General features: G+C 42.8%; 1 long non-coding RNA gene across 1 annotated transcript in view; it reads right to left on the reverse strand.

Annotated features, from left to right (window-relative positions):
- Positions 1-7,192: 7,192 nt before the first annotated feature.
- LOC128642759 (uncharacterized) overlaps positions 7,193-17,218 on the reverse strand; it is a 107,389-nt gene continuing 97,363 nt past the window's right edge. Inside the window, exon 3 of the long non-coding RNA XR_008399703.1 lies at positions 7,193-7,271. This is a non-coding gene — a long non-coding RNA (uncharacterized LOC128642759). The remainder of the gene's footprint in view (positions 7,272-17,218) is intronic.

The following is a 17,218-nucleotide window of genomic DNA, read 5'->3' on the forward strand; positions in this document are numbered from 1 at the left end:
TAGTGGCTCAGGTTCAGATAGGAGACCGACTTAGCCCCACTGAAAGGGAGCAGCTCAACCAACTCCTACAGTCCAAACACCTCACCTTCTCCCCGAAGCCAGGGTACACTACTTTAACCACCCACCAGGTAGATACTCCGGGACAAGCTCCCTTGCGCCAGGCTCCGTACCGAATCCCCGAAGCAGTTAGGATAGGAATGAAGAAGGAGATCGATGAGATGCTCCAACTCAGGGTAATTGAGCCCTCCGATAGTCCCTGGGCCTCCCCAGTTGTCTTGGTGCCCAAGAAAGATGGGACCACCCGGTTCTGCGTAGACTATCGGAGGCTCAATGAAAAGACCGTGACGGACGCTTACCCTATGCCCAGGGTAGACGAGCTACTCGATCGTATAGCCAGGGGAAATTACCTGACCACTATTGACCTCTGCAAAGGTTACTGGCAGATTCCCCTGGCCCCGGAGGCTATCCCCAAGTCGGCATTCGTCACCCCATTCGGCTTATATCAGTTTAGGGTAATGCCGTTTGGGATGAAGAATGCCCCAGCTACATTCCAGCGCTTGGTGGATAGGCTCCTGGATGGCTTCCAGAGTTTTGCTTGCGCCTACCTGGACGACATAGCGATCCACAGTGAGTCATGGGAGGACCACTTAGCTCACATAGGAATGGTTCTGGATCAGATCCGGGCTGCTGGCCTGACTCTGAAGCCAGAAAAATGCCACTTTGGGATGGCCGAGGTACAGTACCTGGGTCACCGGGTGGGGTGTGGAAAGCAGTGACCAGAGCCGGCCAAGATAGAAGCTGTCGCCAATTGGCCCACCCCCATCACTAAGACTCAGGTCCTAGCCTTCCTGGGCACGGCAGGGTACTATAGACGGTTCGTACCAGACTACAGCACACTTGCCAAACCCCTGACTGACTTGACCAAGAAGAACTTACCTCGACAGGTCCTGTGGTCTCCCCACTGTGAAACGGCTTTCCAGGCTCTCAAAAATGCTCTAATTAACGCTCCTGTCTTGGCGGCTCCAGCCCTTAACAAACGTTTTATCGTCCATACAGATGCTTCCATGTTCGGGCTGGGAGCCGTCCTCAGCCAAGTAGGCGAAGATGGAGGGGAGCATCCAGTTGCCTACATCAGCCGGAAGCTCCTGCCCCGCGAAGTCAGCTATGCAGCGGTCGAAAAGGAGTGTTTGGCTTTGGTGTGGGCATTAAAGAAATTGACTCCCTATTTATATGGGCAGGAGTTCACTCTGGTCACCGACCATAACCCGTTGGTGTGGCTGAACCGGGTCTCTGGAGATAATGGCAGGCTATTACGTTGGAGTTTATCGTTGCAACCCTTCAATTTCACCATTACTTACAGACCTGGGAAACAGAATGGCAACGCCGACGGGTTGTCCAGACAAACCGACCTCAGCCCCGCATAACCAGCGGTCTGGACAGCCTTAGTCTGCCCCGAAAAGGGGTCAGACCGTGTCTGCCAGAGTGTTCCACAGAAAGGGAGCACTGTTACAGAAGCATTAGTTATTTTGTTGTGAAGAAACTTATTTCCCAGCAGCAATGCCTGAACCAGCCAAGCCAGCGCCTAAGAAGGGCTCCAAGAAAACTGTAACAAGTATCATTTCATAAAGGGTTAACTCTGTTCAGTTTTGAGAAAACTATTTTCTGAGGCAGGTTTCCTAGCATATTGTGTACTGTAATTAAGTTTGTGATAAGCATTCACTGCTAGGTGATAAGAAGGACTCAATTGTTTTCTTGTGTGTACTTGTTATCTGCTGTGGCCTGTCCAAGGGCTTTGTCTAAATGTGTGATGGGGGATTTTATGCTTCCCCCCCTGGGAGTGCCCTGTGTGCATGTAACCTAAATAAAAAGCAGGCTGGGCATCCCAGTCCTCAGTTCTTGGTTGTCCCTCAATCGCAGCGTTGACTCGTTTTTGTGGGCAGAAGGGTATCCTAGCTGTACTACAGCTAAGGGGGATTATTCTACATTTGCGAGACTCATATAGAATACTATGGAAAGCAGTTTCTCCCCTCTTCAGCAATAGGAATCCAGGCTACTAAGCGGTCCATCTCTCAGCGAGACTAAGGGTAACCGTAACAAATATAAAATTGTTGTCCGTTTGAGAATTCTCCTTTTTCAAAATAGAATCACCTGTATCAGTTAAATCGTTGGAATAGAAACTGAATAACAATGGATTTAATTAAAAAGTTTAACCAATATTTATCAAGGATCATTACCTTCATACTGTGTCCTGCTGACCATTACCTACATACTATGTCCTGTTGACCATTACCTGCTGCTATGTCCTGCTAACCATTACCTACATCCTGTGCCCTGCTGACCATTACCTACATACTGTGTCCCACTGACCATTACCTACATACTATGTCCTGCTTACCTTTACCTACATCCTGTGTCCTGTTGACCTTTACCTACATACTGTGACCTGCTGACCATTACCTACATACTGTGTCCTGCTGACCATTACCGTCATACTGTGTCCTTCTGACCATTACCTACATACTGTGACCTGCTAACCATTACCTTCATAGTGTCCTGCTGACCATTACCTTCATACTGTGTCCTGCTGACCATCACCTACATCATGTGTCCTGCTGACCATTACCTACATAATGTGTATTTCTGACCATTACCTACATACTATGTCCTGCTGACCATTACCTATATACTGTGTCCTGCTAATCATTACCTAAATACTATGTCCTGCTGACCATTACCTACATACTATGTCCTGCTGACCATTACCTACATACTGTGTCCTGCTGACCATTACCTTCAAACTGTGTCCTGCTGACCATTACCTACATACTATGTCCTGTTGACCATTACCTGCTGCTATGTCCTGCTAACCATTACCTACATCCTGTGTCCTGCTGACCATTACCTATATTCTGTGTCCTGCTGACCATTATCTACATACTATGTCCTGCTGACCAATACCTACATACTGTGTCCTGCTGACCATTACCTACATACTATGTCCTGCTGACCATTACCTACATACTGTGACCTTCTGACCATTACCTACATACTGTGTCCTGCCATTGATCACCTGCCTATTGTCTCCTGCCATCAAATACCTGTATACAATGTTCTACTGACCATAACCTGCTGCCATATCCTTCTGGCCATTACCTGCATATTGTGTCCTGCCATCCATTACCTGTATAGTGTGTCCTGCCATCCAACACCTGTATACAATGACCTACTGACCATTACCTGCTGCCATATTCTTCTAGCCATTACCTGCATATTATGACCTGCTGGCTATTACTTAATAATATGCACTGCTAGCTATTATCTGTGCATTGTGACCTGTAACCTTTGCTATATACTGTGTCCTGATGGACATCCTGTATAATGCATCCCACTGACAATACCTAAACTTATTCATCTATTGACACTACTTCTGCTCTTTCTCAAGCTTCACCCTGTCTCAGACCTCTTGTTATAACAAAGACATATATGTGATAATTGTGTAGGCTTCAATAACCTTAATAAAGCTTCTAAAGCTACATTAGCCTTCATCACATGTATCTGTTGTTACCTTATAACAGCTACAAACCTCATCCATTACACCAATAACCTCAATAAAGATTCTAAAGCTACATTAGCCATCATTACGTGTATCTGCTGTTACCTTATAACAGCTACAAACCTCAACCATTACACCAATAGCCTTAATAAAGCTACATTACCCATCATCACGTGTATCTGCTGTTACCTTATAACAGCTACAAACCTCAACCACTACACCAATAACCTCAATAAAGCTTCTAACGCTACATTACCCATCATCACATGTATCTGCTGTTACCTTATAACAGCTACACACCTCAACCACTACACCAATAACCTCAATAAAGCTTCTAAAGCTGCATTACCCATCATCACATGTATCTGCTGTTACCGTATAACAGCTACAAACCTCAACCATTACACCATTAACCTTAATAAAGCTACATTACCCATCATCACATGTATCTGCTGTTAACTTATAACAGCTACAAACCTCAACCATTACACCAATAACCTTTATAAAGCTTCTAAAGCTGCATTACCCATCATCACATGTATCTGCTGTTAGCTTATAACAGTTACAAACCTCAACCACTACACCAATAACCTTAATACAGCTAATAAAGCTGTATTACCCATCATCACATGTATCTGCTGTTACCTAATAACAGCTAAAAACTCAACCACTACACCAATAACCTTAATAAAGCTACTAAAGCTACATTACCCTTCATCACATTTATCTGCTGTTACCTTATAACAGTTACAAACCTTAACCACTACACCAATAACCTTAATAAAACCACTAAAGTTACATTACCCATCATCACATGTATCTGCTGTTACCTTATAACAGCTACAAACTTCAACCACTACATCAATAACCTTAATAAAACCACTAAAGCTACATTACCCATCATCACATGTATCTGCTGTTACCTTATAACAGTTACAAACCTCAACCATTACACCAATAACCTAAATAAAGCTTCTAAAGCTATATTACCCATCATCAAATGTATCTGCTGTTACCTAATAACAGTTACAAACCTCAACCATTACACCAATAACCTTAATAAAGCTTCTAAAGTTACATTACCCATCATCACATATTCACAGGTATCTGCTGTTACCTTATAACAGCTACACACCTCAACCACTATACCAATAACCTTAATAAAGCTAATTAAGCTACATTTCCCATCATCACATGTATCTGCTGCTACCTTATAACAGCTAGAAACCTCAACCACTACACCAATAACCTTAATAAAGCTTCTAAAGCTACATTACCCTTCATCACATATATCTGCTGTTACCTAATAACAGCTACAACCCTCAACCACTACACCAATAACCTTAATAAAGCTACTAAAGCTACATTACCCATAATCACATGTATCTGCTGTTACCTAATAACAGCTACAAACCTCAACCACTACACCAATAACCTTAATAAAGCTTCTAAAGCTACATTACCCATCATCACATGTATCTGCTGTTACCTTATAACAGTTACAAACCTCAACCACTATACCAATAACCTCAATAAAGCTACATTACCCATCATCACATGTATCTGTTGTTACTTTATAACAGTTACAAACCTCAACCATACACCAATAACCTTAATAAAGTTTCTAAAGCTACATTACTCATCATCACATGTATCTGATGTTACCTAATAACAGCTACAACCCTTAACCATTATACCAATAACCTTAATAAAGCTGCATTACCCATCATCACTTGTATCTGACGTTACCTTATAACAGCTACAAACCTCAACCACTGCACCAACAACCTAAATAAAGCTTCTAAAGCTACATTACCCATAATCACGTGTATCTGCTGTTACCTAATAACAGCTACAACCCTTAACCATTATACCAATAACCTTAATAAAATCACTAAAGCTACATTACCCATCATCACGTGTATCTGCTGTTACCTAATAACAGCTACAACCCTCAACCACTACACCAATAACAGGACTGCTTTTAGCTTTTCCAATGAATTGTGATCAACCCCAAATGTAGCCAAATCCCTGGTTCAGTTAGCTCACAGTAATACATTGCTGCTCTGGAACTCACTTTAACCCTTTTGAAGGCGAAAACACAGAGTTATACACATGCAATAGTGCAGTATTCTTATTTTAACTGTTAGGTCACTATAATGTTTCTGCACGTGCACAGTTTACATTAATAAGCTCATTTTTATATTTGGTTTACTAAAAATCTAAAACTATTGTTAACTATTAAAATATAAATGTATAATAGACATCATCAGGGATTCTCTATTTATGAGGATTTAAAGAATGTTAAACGATATTTAATTATTTAAAATGCTATAAAATTGTTAAATGTGCACACACCATAAGGTAATATTAATGGGTAAGTGAAATATCCAGTCAATAGTAAATCTCATTAGCCACCAAGTCCTACCTGTAATATACTTGTTTGTTATAGTTATATTTTATTTGGTTTTTACATATTTAACAAGATTTTCTTGCTGTATTCTTTATTCATTCAAAACTCTTTTAATGAGTTTGAAAAACCTGGGGAAAAAAGACATTAACACACAATCCTAAAAGATTGGATTTGGGGGCCACTGTATTCTATGGCACAGTTTATTACAGATCTCTAAATTAAAGGCAAAACCAACGAGTATATATTAAGAATAGTTTTGTTGATAAAAAAAAGGTTTTACTTGATGCCGACTGAATGGATCCGTTCTGTGTTCTGTGTAATAGCCAGACCTGACTTCTCCTCTGTGAGTGTCCATAAAGAAGTTTTGTGTACATGAGAATATGAAGTCACTTTTCAGCCTTGTGAAGGTCACTTAGTGCTTGACCTCTGGGTCACAGAATAGAAAGATTTGTTTGTTTTGTTACTGATGTCACCTTCTTGTTAACCCATGTGATAATTATCCATTGCATTCTTTTGCACACTATTCTCTCCATTTCTGTAGCTGTGTGTTAAAGGAACATACATTTGTTAAAACAAAATGCTGTAATGTGGTAACATATTTTATTTCTGCAATACTGCTGGCATATACCTATGGGATCGTTTCCAAAGTCTCCAATCCCGTTTTTTTCATCAAGTTCTGTGTAATCACAATCCAATCAATAACACCATTTTGTTATTGGGAAATATCTTGAAAAATGACCCATTCGATGCATGAACAGCATTAGCTACGGTAATCACAACTCCTCCTCTCCACCCCCCGACCATGGGTTTTACATTTTATTTCAGTAACAAAATTGACGCATCAAATTAAAAAAAAAAAGGGTATTGATAAAATACAACACTTTTTTTACATATTTTCTTATTATTCTAAGATGAATTGGAATAATTATATTATTTTGCAATACACTCTGAAATGGTCATTTTAGATGTCTAGAACAATATATGGTCTAGATTCATGAAAACTGAATTTTTCACTATTCTACAGTTCCTCGGTACTGGGATTGGTCATTTACATATGTATATGTATTTAATGTTATTGGTACTTTTCCACATGAATGGACTGCCCCTTTGTTGGTGAATACAGACTGCCAGTAGATGGTGCTTTGAGTTTTGGTCCGTTAATGGAAACATACCATTATTTTCAAAAGCATATGTTACCTCTCGGGTGCTTGATTCTCTTTTCCCGCATTGTTCTTGTTTCTTTTACGCTTGTCATACTTAGCAGGGCACTCATCATCAATACTCTGGCATCCACTCAAAGTGAACCTTAGGGAAGAATAAAGCACAATCAGTAGTAGCTGCATGTCACGGATACCAGACAGCTAAGGCTACCCCCAACTGCCCTTACAACCTTACCCCTGTTGTTTCTCAGTGGTTTGGGGCTCCTCAGAGCAACCACAATCTCTGGAAGCTTTTGTTTGCTTGTTTTGTGAAGAGCTGGTGTATGACCAGGAAAACCCTCCTAGGCTGGCCGGGCTCCTGTAACTCCCGGTCGGCCACAGGACAGCAGGACACCCGCTAACTTTACCCCTGGTCGCTCCAGCAGCCCTTTGCCCCAGAGCTCCGCTCTTTTGGGGATTGGTAGCCCCTAGGGAGGACAAAAGCTGTGGCAATTATCAGAGGGGAGCTCCTTTGGGAACTGGGGGTTTTGGACACCCCTAACCCCATAACTTCAACAATCTGTAACTCCGGTCCCCAGTAACAAATCATGCTGATTTTTGGACTGTGGCATCTGGGGACCGAGAGCTTTAAAATGATCACCCAAAACTGCCACCCCTAGGTTTTGGGATTATGTGAGACTTTGGCTCCTATGGAGGTGCCGGGCTGTCTGGAGGGGCGGGAATGGCGGGAAAATAGGGGGATTGTCCATTGTCTTATCAAGATGAGCTGTGTGTATAAAAGGAGTGTATGTTGTACAATAAAATCAGTTCTTGTTTCACCTGAAGGCTAGTCTGTCTAGTTATTTGGGTGGGATCCAGCTAAAATCACTTTCCTGGGCTAAATAGCAGCCTGTTCCAGGCAGAGGAAGGACACTCTGGCAGAGCTACCTAGTCTGGGTAGCTGGAGTCTGCCACAGGGTGGGACCCTGAGTACTGGTGCTGTCGGGCATCAGTGGTGGCTACAGGCTGTGGTCACTTGCCAGCTACATAGCTGAAGTCAGCAGGGAGGAAGCAGGACCCATTTGGCGGAGCTACCCAGTCAGGGTAGCCGGGGAATCCATCACATTGGCTGGCAGCGGTGGGATCTGCTTCTTTCACACAGTTTCTGCTGACAGAGGAGACGTACCACAGTAGCCGGTAAATATGGAGGCAGAGTTCCTAGGGAGAGTACAAAAGATGCTGACCGGAACAAATTATCCTTGTTCGGACGTTCTGGCATGGAGGAACCTTGCCCTCCAAGACCTCTGGTGGGAGGCTCTTCAACAGGAGCAGGAAAATGGAAAGGTCCTCCCCACGAATGACACGAGATTCCAGGTTCGGTGGACCATGAGACTGCCTTTCCTGGGAGAACAGCCAAAGAAGGAATGGCTAGCTGTTCTACATAGACTGATCCAGCAAGAGATGTGGGTGGAGAACGGCTATCGGGCCCTCCAATGGCTCGCTATTCAAGTGCAGCCATGGCTGGAGGATAGCTCCCCCACAGAGGGCTTTGGCTTCGGCGGCCCTGGATTGCTGTTTACAAAAAGGACAGAGGACCCACAGTTTGGGAGCAAGACAGACAAGGGTCTGGAGGATATCTCTGGGCTCCAAGAGGAACTGCTGGATCTCTTGGAGGAGACCTGGCTGCTGGATGATCTGGATTTTATAAATGACCAGGAAGAGGCACTGGTCAAGGAATACAAGAGGCTGCTGGATCTCGCTAAGCAGCGTGCCAGGGGTATACAGATCTGGGGTGCAGCCCTCTGGGATTCATGGAGCTCGACCGTGGAGGAGTGGCAGCAAAGACAAAGGGAACCAGGGCTGCTGGATCCTGATCAGCAGTCTGGCTCTGAGCTTATAGACTTGGACAAGGGAGCCACCCCAGCAGAAGTGCTGACAACAGGGCAGAGAGCCGCTGGCCTCTGCCCAGCACCTGTAACAGCTCCAGGAAACCTGGGAGCAGAGGTAATCGTCCTCCCTCCCCTTACAGAGAAACCCTTGCAGGTAGAGATGGATGTCAATAACTTTACCCAGCAGCAGAACCCCTTCCCGGGAGAGGAGACAGTCGGTCTCTCTCCCCAGCAGCAGAGCCATCCCCTGGGAGCGAAGGTAGTCGTCCTCCCTCCCCGTAAGCAGAACCCCTTCCTGGGAGAGGAGACAGTTGGTCTCTCTCCCCAGCGGCAGAGCCATCCCCTGGGAGCAGAGGTAGTCGTCCTCCCTCCCCGTAAGCAGAACCCCCTCCTGGGAGAGGAGACAGTCGGTTTCTCTCCCCAGTGGCAGAGCCAGGAGCCGGGAGAGAAGACAGTCGGTCTCTCTCCCCAGCGGCAGAGCCATCCCCTGGGAGCAGATGTAGTCCTCCTCCCTCCCCGTAAACAGAACCCCTTCCTGGGAGAGGAGACAGTCGGTCTCTCTCCCCAGCAGCAGAGCCAGGAACCGGGAGAGGAGACAGTCGGTCTCTCTCCCCAGCGGCAGAGCCATCCCCTGGGAGTGGAGGTAGTCATCTTCTCTCCCTGTAAGCAGAACCCCTTTCAGGGAGCAGAGACAGCCGGTCTCCCTCCCCAGTGACAGCACAGTTTCCCATGGAGCGGAGGTAGCAGACCCCCCTCCCCAGTGGTAGATCTCCTTCTCGGGAGAAGAAACAGACGGTCTCTCCCCTCATTAGCTTGGCAGGGTCTCTACCCTTTTCTTGTCCCGGAGTATTTCTCACCGGGGGCAGGTGTTGCATTAGGCAAGGAGGATAAAAGCTTATACAGTTGGTGCCACATGTTTGGGCACCCGAGCTTTGCCTGCCCCACCAAGGAGCAACCTCCCCCTCTGACTGCAAAGTGAACACATTCAAGTGGCTTGTGATAGAACAAATTCGTCGCCCCCAAAGGGGGGGAAATCTGGATGAGATCCTCTCTAAGAGAGAAGCGTTTTGGATTTTTGTTCTGCGAACAAGAGTACCATTAGGCTTCAATATTGATTCAGACATCATAAATGTCTGGAAATAGGAACTTAATCTCACCCTGGTAGCACAGATTTAGCATCATACAATTTTAGAGCTGGGCTTATGGAGCGACTCATCAGAGTGGATATCCTGGTAGGAAGAATTAAAGGGTACCCACGTCATCCCGACCCTTAGTACTGTGCACTCAGTTTACTCTGGCGCCATGGACACCATAGGAGATAATTCTGTGTCTTTAAATGACTTTCTTTATTATCATTACTTCATCTCTGGGGAAGGTTGTTTATAAGAGTGGGGTTCCCTATAATAGGGTAAGAGGAGTTCAATATTATAGTACATATAATATATGTTCCAGATCAATTACTGCTGAGAAACACTCGTTATGAGAATCTATGGCTTTTTGCAGTGCTCTCAATGTGGTATAAAATTTAGGATTCAGTGATCAAGTATTGTGATAAAAGAGTTTTGACTTGGCAAGGGGATGATAGTTCAAGTGACAACTTATACAGTTTAAAATGTCTTTAAAGACTTAGTGACATGACATGTCAATAGTCCAGGCAACCTCCCCCCTTATCAAGCACTATTTTTCTTCTCTTTTTAGCTCACTATTATAGGTTTACACATTGAGAGCCTGCAATCAACATAACAAAAATTAAATAACATCAAATAATATTAATTAATAATAACATTTGATAATAAAATTATATAAATTTCACATGTCTGAGCGGTGTTTTAGCAGGTACATCTGTACACATAATAATTTTTTAATATCATTGTATTGTTTATTATTATTATTTTTTTGCTATATATAAGTAAACTCCTCTGTTTTACTATATTTTATATGTTTTATGTTTTATGTTTTATGTTTTAGATTTTGTGCCTAGTTTTTGCCTTTGTTTTTGTGTTTGTTTTTGTATTATTATTATTTCCTTTTTTCTTTTCCTGCATATAAGCTCTTATTGATGTTAATCCGTCCTTTTACAACATGCATTTTTTGTAACATGCATTTTTCCAGGGGTTAAAATCTCAAGAGGGTGTTCTCTTAGTGTCAATCAACTGATTGTTCTGTGCATCAATCAACCAATCAGAAATGCCCTTAGGGTATATACATGCTTAGCACAGTATAATGTATAGGTCACAGATGAAGGCGTGAGCCGAAACGCGTCTGACCACTTAGTCTACATGTAGTTATTTTATGTTCTATTATTATTTAACTTTCTATGTTGCTCACAATAAAGGTGCTTTTGAATTTCACCTTTCGCTTGAGACCCGCTTTCTTTGTATATACTCTCCCCTCATTAGCTTGGCAGGGTCTCTACCCTTTTCTTGTCCCGGAGTATTTCTCACCGGGGGCAGGCGTTGCATTAGGCAAGGAGGATAAAAGCTTATACAGTTGGTGCCACATGTTTGGGCACCCGAGCTTTGCCTGCCCCACCAAGGAGCAACCTCCCCCTCTGGTCTGGGGTGGGATACAGCCAGGAAACTGGCACTGGCTTTGTTTGTGGGTGGGTCAGCCGGTACTCAACAGAGTGTCACAGAGGGAGACAGTTTGGCCATGGAACTAAAGGACACTGAAACTTGTGGAACAGCAATTGTTTGGGAGCCGGCCTTAGCAAACTTGTTTGGGACTTTGCATTATGTGACTATTCCTGCGCCCAGGGCACAGGGTATAAACGCCAGCAGGAACCCCCTAGGATGCCCCAAGCTCAGGAGAGATGGGATAACCTCTCCCAGCAACCGACAAGTGGAGGTCCACCGTCTGACAGCCCCAGGCTGACCCGTTAAGGGTCTAGCCGGGTCTGCCGTACTGGAGGGGGGGAGATGTCACGGATACCAGACAGCTAAGGCTACCCCCAACCCCCTCTACAACCTTACCCCTGTTGTTTCTCAGTGGTTTTGGGCTCCTTAGAGCAACCACAATCTCTGGAAGCTTTTGTTTGCTTGTTTAGTGGAGAGCTGGTGTATGACCAGGAAAACCCTCCTTGGCTGGCCGGACTCCTGGAACTCCCGGTCGGCCACAGGATAGCAGGACACCCGCTAACTTTACCCCTGGTCGCTCCAGCAGCCCTTTGCCCCAGAGCTCCGCTCTTTTGGGGATTGGTAGCCCCTAGGGAGGACAAGAGCTGTGGCAATTATCAGAGGGGAGCCCCTTTGGGAACTGGGGGTTTTGGACACCCCTAACCCCATAACTTCAACAATCTGTAACTCTGCCGTAACTGCCGCCGCTCCACCAGGATCACCCCGAAACTGCCACCCCTAGGTTTTGGGATTATGTGAAACTGTGGCTCCTATGGAGGTGCCGGGCTGTCTGGAGGGGCGGGAATGGCGGGAAAATAGTGGGATTGTCCATTGTCTTATCAAGATGAGCTTTGTGTATAAAAGGAGTGTATGTTGTACAATAAAATCAGTTCTTGTTTCACCTGAAGGCTAGTCTGTCTAGTTATTTTGGTGTGCTCCAGCTAAAATCACTTTCCTGGGCTACATAGCAGCCTGTTCCAGGCAGAGGAAGGACACTCTGGCAGAGCTACCTAGTCTGGGTAGCTGGAGTCTGCCACAGGGTGGGACCCTGAGTACTGGTGCTGTCGGGCATCAGGGGTGGCTACAGGCTGTGGTCACTTGCCAGCTACATAGCTGCAGTCAGCAGGGAGGAAGCAGGACCCATTTGGAGGAGCTACCCAGTCGGGGTAGCCGGGGTATCCGTCACACTGCACTTTAAACACAGTGAGATACAATTAGTGAGGCTCTCAAGCTTACAGTATAACGAGTAAAGCACAATCAGTAGTAGCTGCACTTTATACAAAGTGAGATACAGTTAGTGAGACTCTCAAGCTTACAGTATAAAGAATACAGCACAATCAGTAGTAGCTGCACTTTATACACAGTGAGATACAGTTAGAGAGGCTCTCAAGCATACATTATAAAGAATAAAGCACAGTCAGTAGTAGCTGCACTTTATACACAGTGAGTTACAGTTAGAGAGGCTCTCAAGCTTACAATATAAAGAATAAAGCACAATCAGTAGTAGCTGCACGTTATACACAGTGAGATACAGTTAGAGAGGCTCTCAAGCTTACAGTATAAAGAATAAAGCACAATCAGTAGTAGCTGCACTTTATACACAGTGAGATACAGTTAGAGAGACTCTCAAGTGTACATTATAAAGAATAAAGCACAGTCAGTAGTAGCTGCACTTTATACACAGTGAGATACAGTTAGAGAGACTCTCAAGCGTACATTATAAAGAATAAAGCACAGTCAGTAGTAGCTGCACTTTATACACAGTGAGATACAGTTAGAGAGACTCTCAAGCTTACATTATAAAGAATAAAGCACAATCAGTAGTAGCTGCACTTTATACACAGTGAGTTACAGTTAGAGAGGCTCTCAAGCTTACAGTATAAAGAATAAAGCACAATCAATAGTAGCTGCACTTTATACACAGTGAGATACAGTTAGAGAGGCTCTCAAGCTTACAATATAAAGAATAAAGCACAATCAGTAGTAGCTGCACGTTATACACAGTGAGATACAGTTAGAGAGGCTCTCAAGCTTACATTATAAAGAATAAAGCACAATCAGTAGTAGCTGCACTTTATACACAGTGAGATACAGTTAGTGAGGCTCTCAAGCTTACAGAATAAAGAATACAGCACAATCATTAGTAGCTGTACTTTATACACAGTGAGATACAGTTAGAGAGACTCTCAAGCTTACATTATAAAGAATAAAGCACAATCAGTAGTAGCTGCATTTTATACACAGTGAGATACAGTTAGTGAGGCTCTCAAGCTTACAGTATAAAGCATACAGCACAATCATTAGTAGCTGCACTTTATACATAGTGAAATACAGTTAGAGAGGCTCTCAGGCTTACAGTATAAAGAATAAAGCACAATCAGTAGTAGCTGCACTTTATACACAGTGAGATACAGTTAGAGAGGCTCTCAGGATTACAGTATAAACAATAAAGCACAATCAGTAGTAGCTGCACTTTATACACAGTGAGATACAGTTAGTCAGTCTCTCAGGCTTACAGTACAAAGAATAAAGCACAATCAGCAGTAGCTGCACTTTATACACAGTGAGTTACAGTTAGAGAGGCTCTCAAGCTTACAGTATAACGAATAAAGCATAATCAGTAGTAGCTGCACTTTATACACAGTGAGCTACAGTTAGAGAGACTCTCAAGCTTACAGTATAAAGAATAAAGCCCAATCAGTAGTAGCTGCACTTTATACACAGTGAGATACAGTTAGAGAGACTCTCAAGCTCACAGTATAAAGAATAAAGCACAATCAGTAGTAGCTGCACTTTATACACAGTGAGATACAGTTAGAGAGGCTCTCAAGCTTACAGTATAAAGAATAAAGCACAATCAGTAGTAGCTGCACTTTATACACAGTGAGATAAAGTGAGAAAGGTCTCAAGCTTACAGTATAAAGAATAAAGCACAATCAGTAGTAGCTGCACTTTATACACAGTGAGATACAGTTAGTGAGGCTCTCAAGCTTACAGTATAAAAAATAAAGCACAATCAATAGTAGCAGCACTTTATACACAGTGAGATACAGTTAGTGAGACTCTCAAGCTTACAGTATAAAGAATAAAGCACAATCAGTAGTAGCTGCACTTTATACACAGTGAGATACAGTTAGTGAGGCTCTCAAGCTTACAGTATAAAGAGTACAGCACAATCAGTAGTAGCTGCACTTTATACACAGTGAGATACAGTTAGAGAGACTCTCAAGATTACAGTATAAAGAATAAAGCACAATCAGTAGTAGCTGCACTTTATACACAGTGAGATACAGTTAGTGAGGCTCTCAAGCTTACAGTATAAAAAATAAAGCACAATCAATAGTAGCTGCACTTTATACATAGTGAGGTACAGTTAGTGAGACTCTCAAGCTTACAGTATAAAAAATAAAGCACAATCAGTAGTAGCTGCACTTTATACACAGTGAGATACAGTTAGTGAGACTCTCAAGCTTACAGTATAAAAAATAAAGCACAATCAGTAGTAGCTGCACTTTATACACAGCGAGATACAGTTAGAGAGGCTCTCAGGCTTACAGTATAAAGAAAAAAGCACAATCATTAGTAGCTGCACTTTATACTCAGTGAGATACAGTTAGAGAGGCTCTCAGGCTTACAGTATAAAGAATAAAGCACAATCATTAGTAGCTGTACTTTATGCACAGTGAGATACAGTTAGAGAGTCTTTCAGGCTTACAGTATAAAGAATAAAGCACAATCAGTAGTAGCTGCACTTTATACACAGTGAGATACAGTTAGTGAGGCTCTCAAGCTTACAGTATAAAGAATAAAGCACAATCATTAGTAGCTGTACTTTATACACAGTGAGATACAGTTAGAGAGGCTCTCAAGATTACAGTATAAAGAATAAAGCACAATCAGTAGTAGCTGCACTTTATACACAGTGAGATACAGTTAGAGAGGCTCTCAGGCTTACAGTATAAAGAAAAAAAGCGCAATCATTAGTAGCTGTACTTTATACACAGTGAGATACAGTTAGGGAGGCTCTCAGGCTTACAGTATAAAGAATAAAGCACAATCAGTAGTAGCTGCACTTTATACACAGTGAGATACAGTTAGAGAGGCTCTCAGGCTTACAGTATAAAGAATAAAGCACAATCATTAGTAACTGCACTTTATACACAGTGAGATACAGTTAGAGAGGCTCTCAGGCTTACAGTATAAAGAATAAAGCACAATCAGTAGTAGCTGCACTTTATACACAGTGAGATACCGTTAGAGAGGCTCTCAAGCTTACAGTATAAAGACTAAAGCACAATCAGTAGTAGCTGCACTTTATACACAGTGAGATACAGTTAGAGAGGCTCTCAAGATTACAGTATAAAGAATAAAGCACAATCAGTAGTAGCTGCACTTTATGCACAGTGAGATACAGTTAGAGAGGCTCTCAGGCTTACAGTATAAAGAAAAAAAGCACAATCATTAGTAGCTGTACTTTATACACAGTGAGATACAGTTAGGGAGGCTCTCAGGCTTACAGTATAAAGAATAAAGCACAATCAGTAGTAGCTGCACTTTATACACAGTGAGATACAGTTAGAGAGGCTCTCAAGCTTACAGTATAAAGAAAAAAGCACAATCATTAGTAGCTGCACTTTATACACAGTGAGATACAGTTAGAGAGGCTCTCAGGCTTACAGTATAAAGAAAAAAGCACAATCAGTAGTAGCTGTACTTTATACACAGTGAGATACAGTTAAAGAGGCTCTCAGGCTTACAGTATAAAGAATAAAGCACAATCATTAGTAGCTGCACTTTATACACAGTGAGATACAGTTAGAGAGTCTTTCAGGCTTACAGTATAAAGAATAAAGCACAATCAGTAGTAGCTGCACTTTATACACAGTGAGATACAGTTAGAGAGGCTCTCAAGCTTACAGTATAAAGACTAAAGCACAATCAGTAGTAGCTGCACTTTATACACAGTGAGATACAGTTAGAGAGGCTCTCAAGATTACAGTATAAAGAATAAAGCACAATCAGTAGTAGCTGCACTTTATACACACTGAGATACAGTTAGAGAGGCTCTCAAGCTTACAGTATAAAGAGAAAAGCACAATCATTAGTAGCTGCACTTTATACACAGTGAGATACAGTTAGAGAGGCTCTCAGGCTTACAGTATAAAGAAAAAAAGCACAATCATTAGTAGCTGTACTTTATACACAGTGAGATACAGTTAGAGAGGCTCTCAGGCTTACAGTATAAAGAATAAAGCACAATCAGTAGTAGCTGCACTTTATACACAGTGAGATACAGTTAGAGAGGCTCTCAGGCTTACAGTATAAAGAATAAAGCACAATCAGTAGTAGCTGCACTTTATACACAGTGAGATACAGTTAGAGAGGCTCTCAAGCTTACAGTATAAAGACTAAAGCACAATCAGTAGTAGCTGCACTTTATACACAGTGAGATACAGTTAGAGAGGCTCTCAAGATTACAGTATTCTATATAATAAAAGGCCAAGTGTGTTTGTCCTAAGCTGTCATGCGCAGTAGAGACTGCGCACAAGGACAAACACACCTGGCCTTAGAGTCCCTACCTGAAAATCTGGTGCGGGCGAAAGTGGGCG

This window comes from Bombina bombina, chromosome 12 (genome assembly GCF_027579735.1).
Source record: "Bombina bombina isolate aBomBom1 chromosome 12, aBomBom1.pri, whole genome shotgun sequence".
Taxonomy (NCBI): domain Eukaryota; kingdom Metazoa; phylum Chordata; class Amphibia; order Anura; family Bombinatoridae; genus Bombina; species Bombina bombina.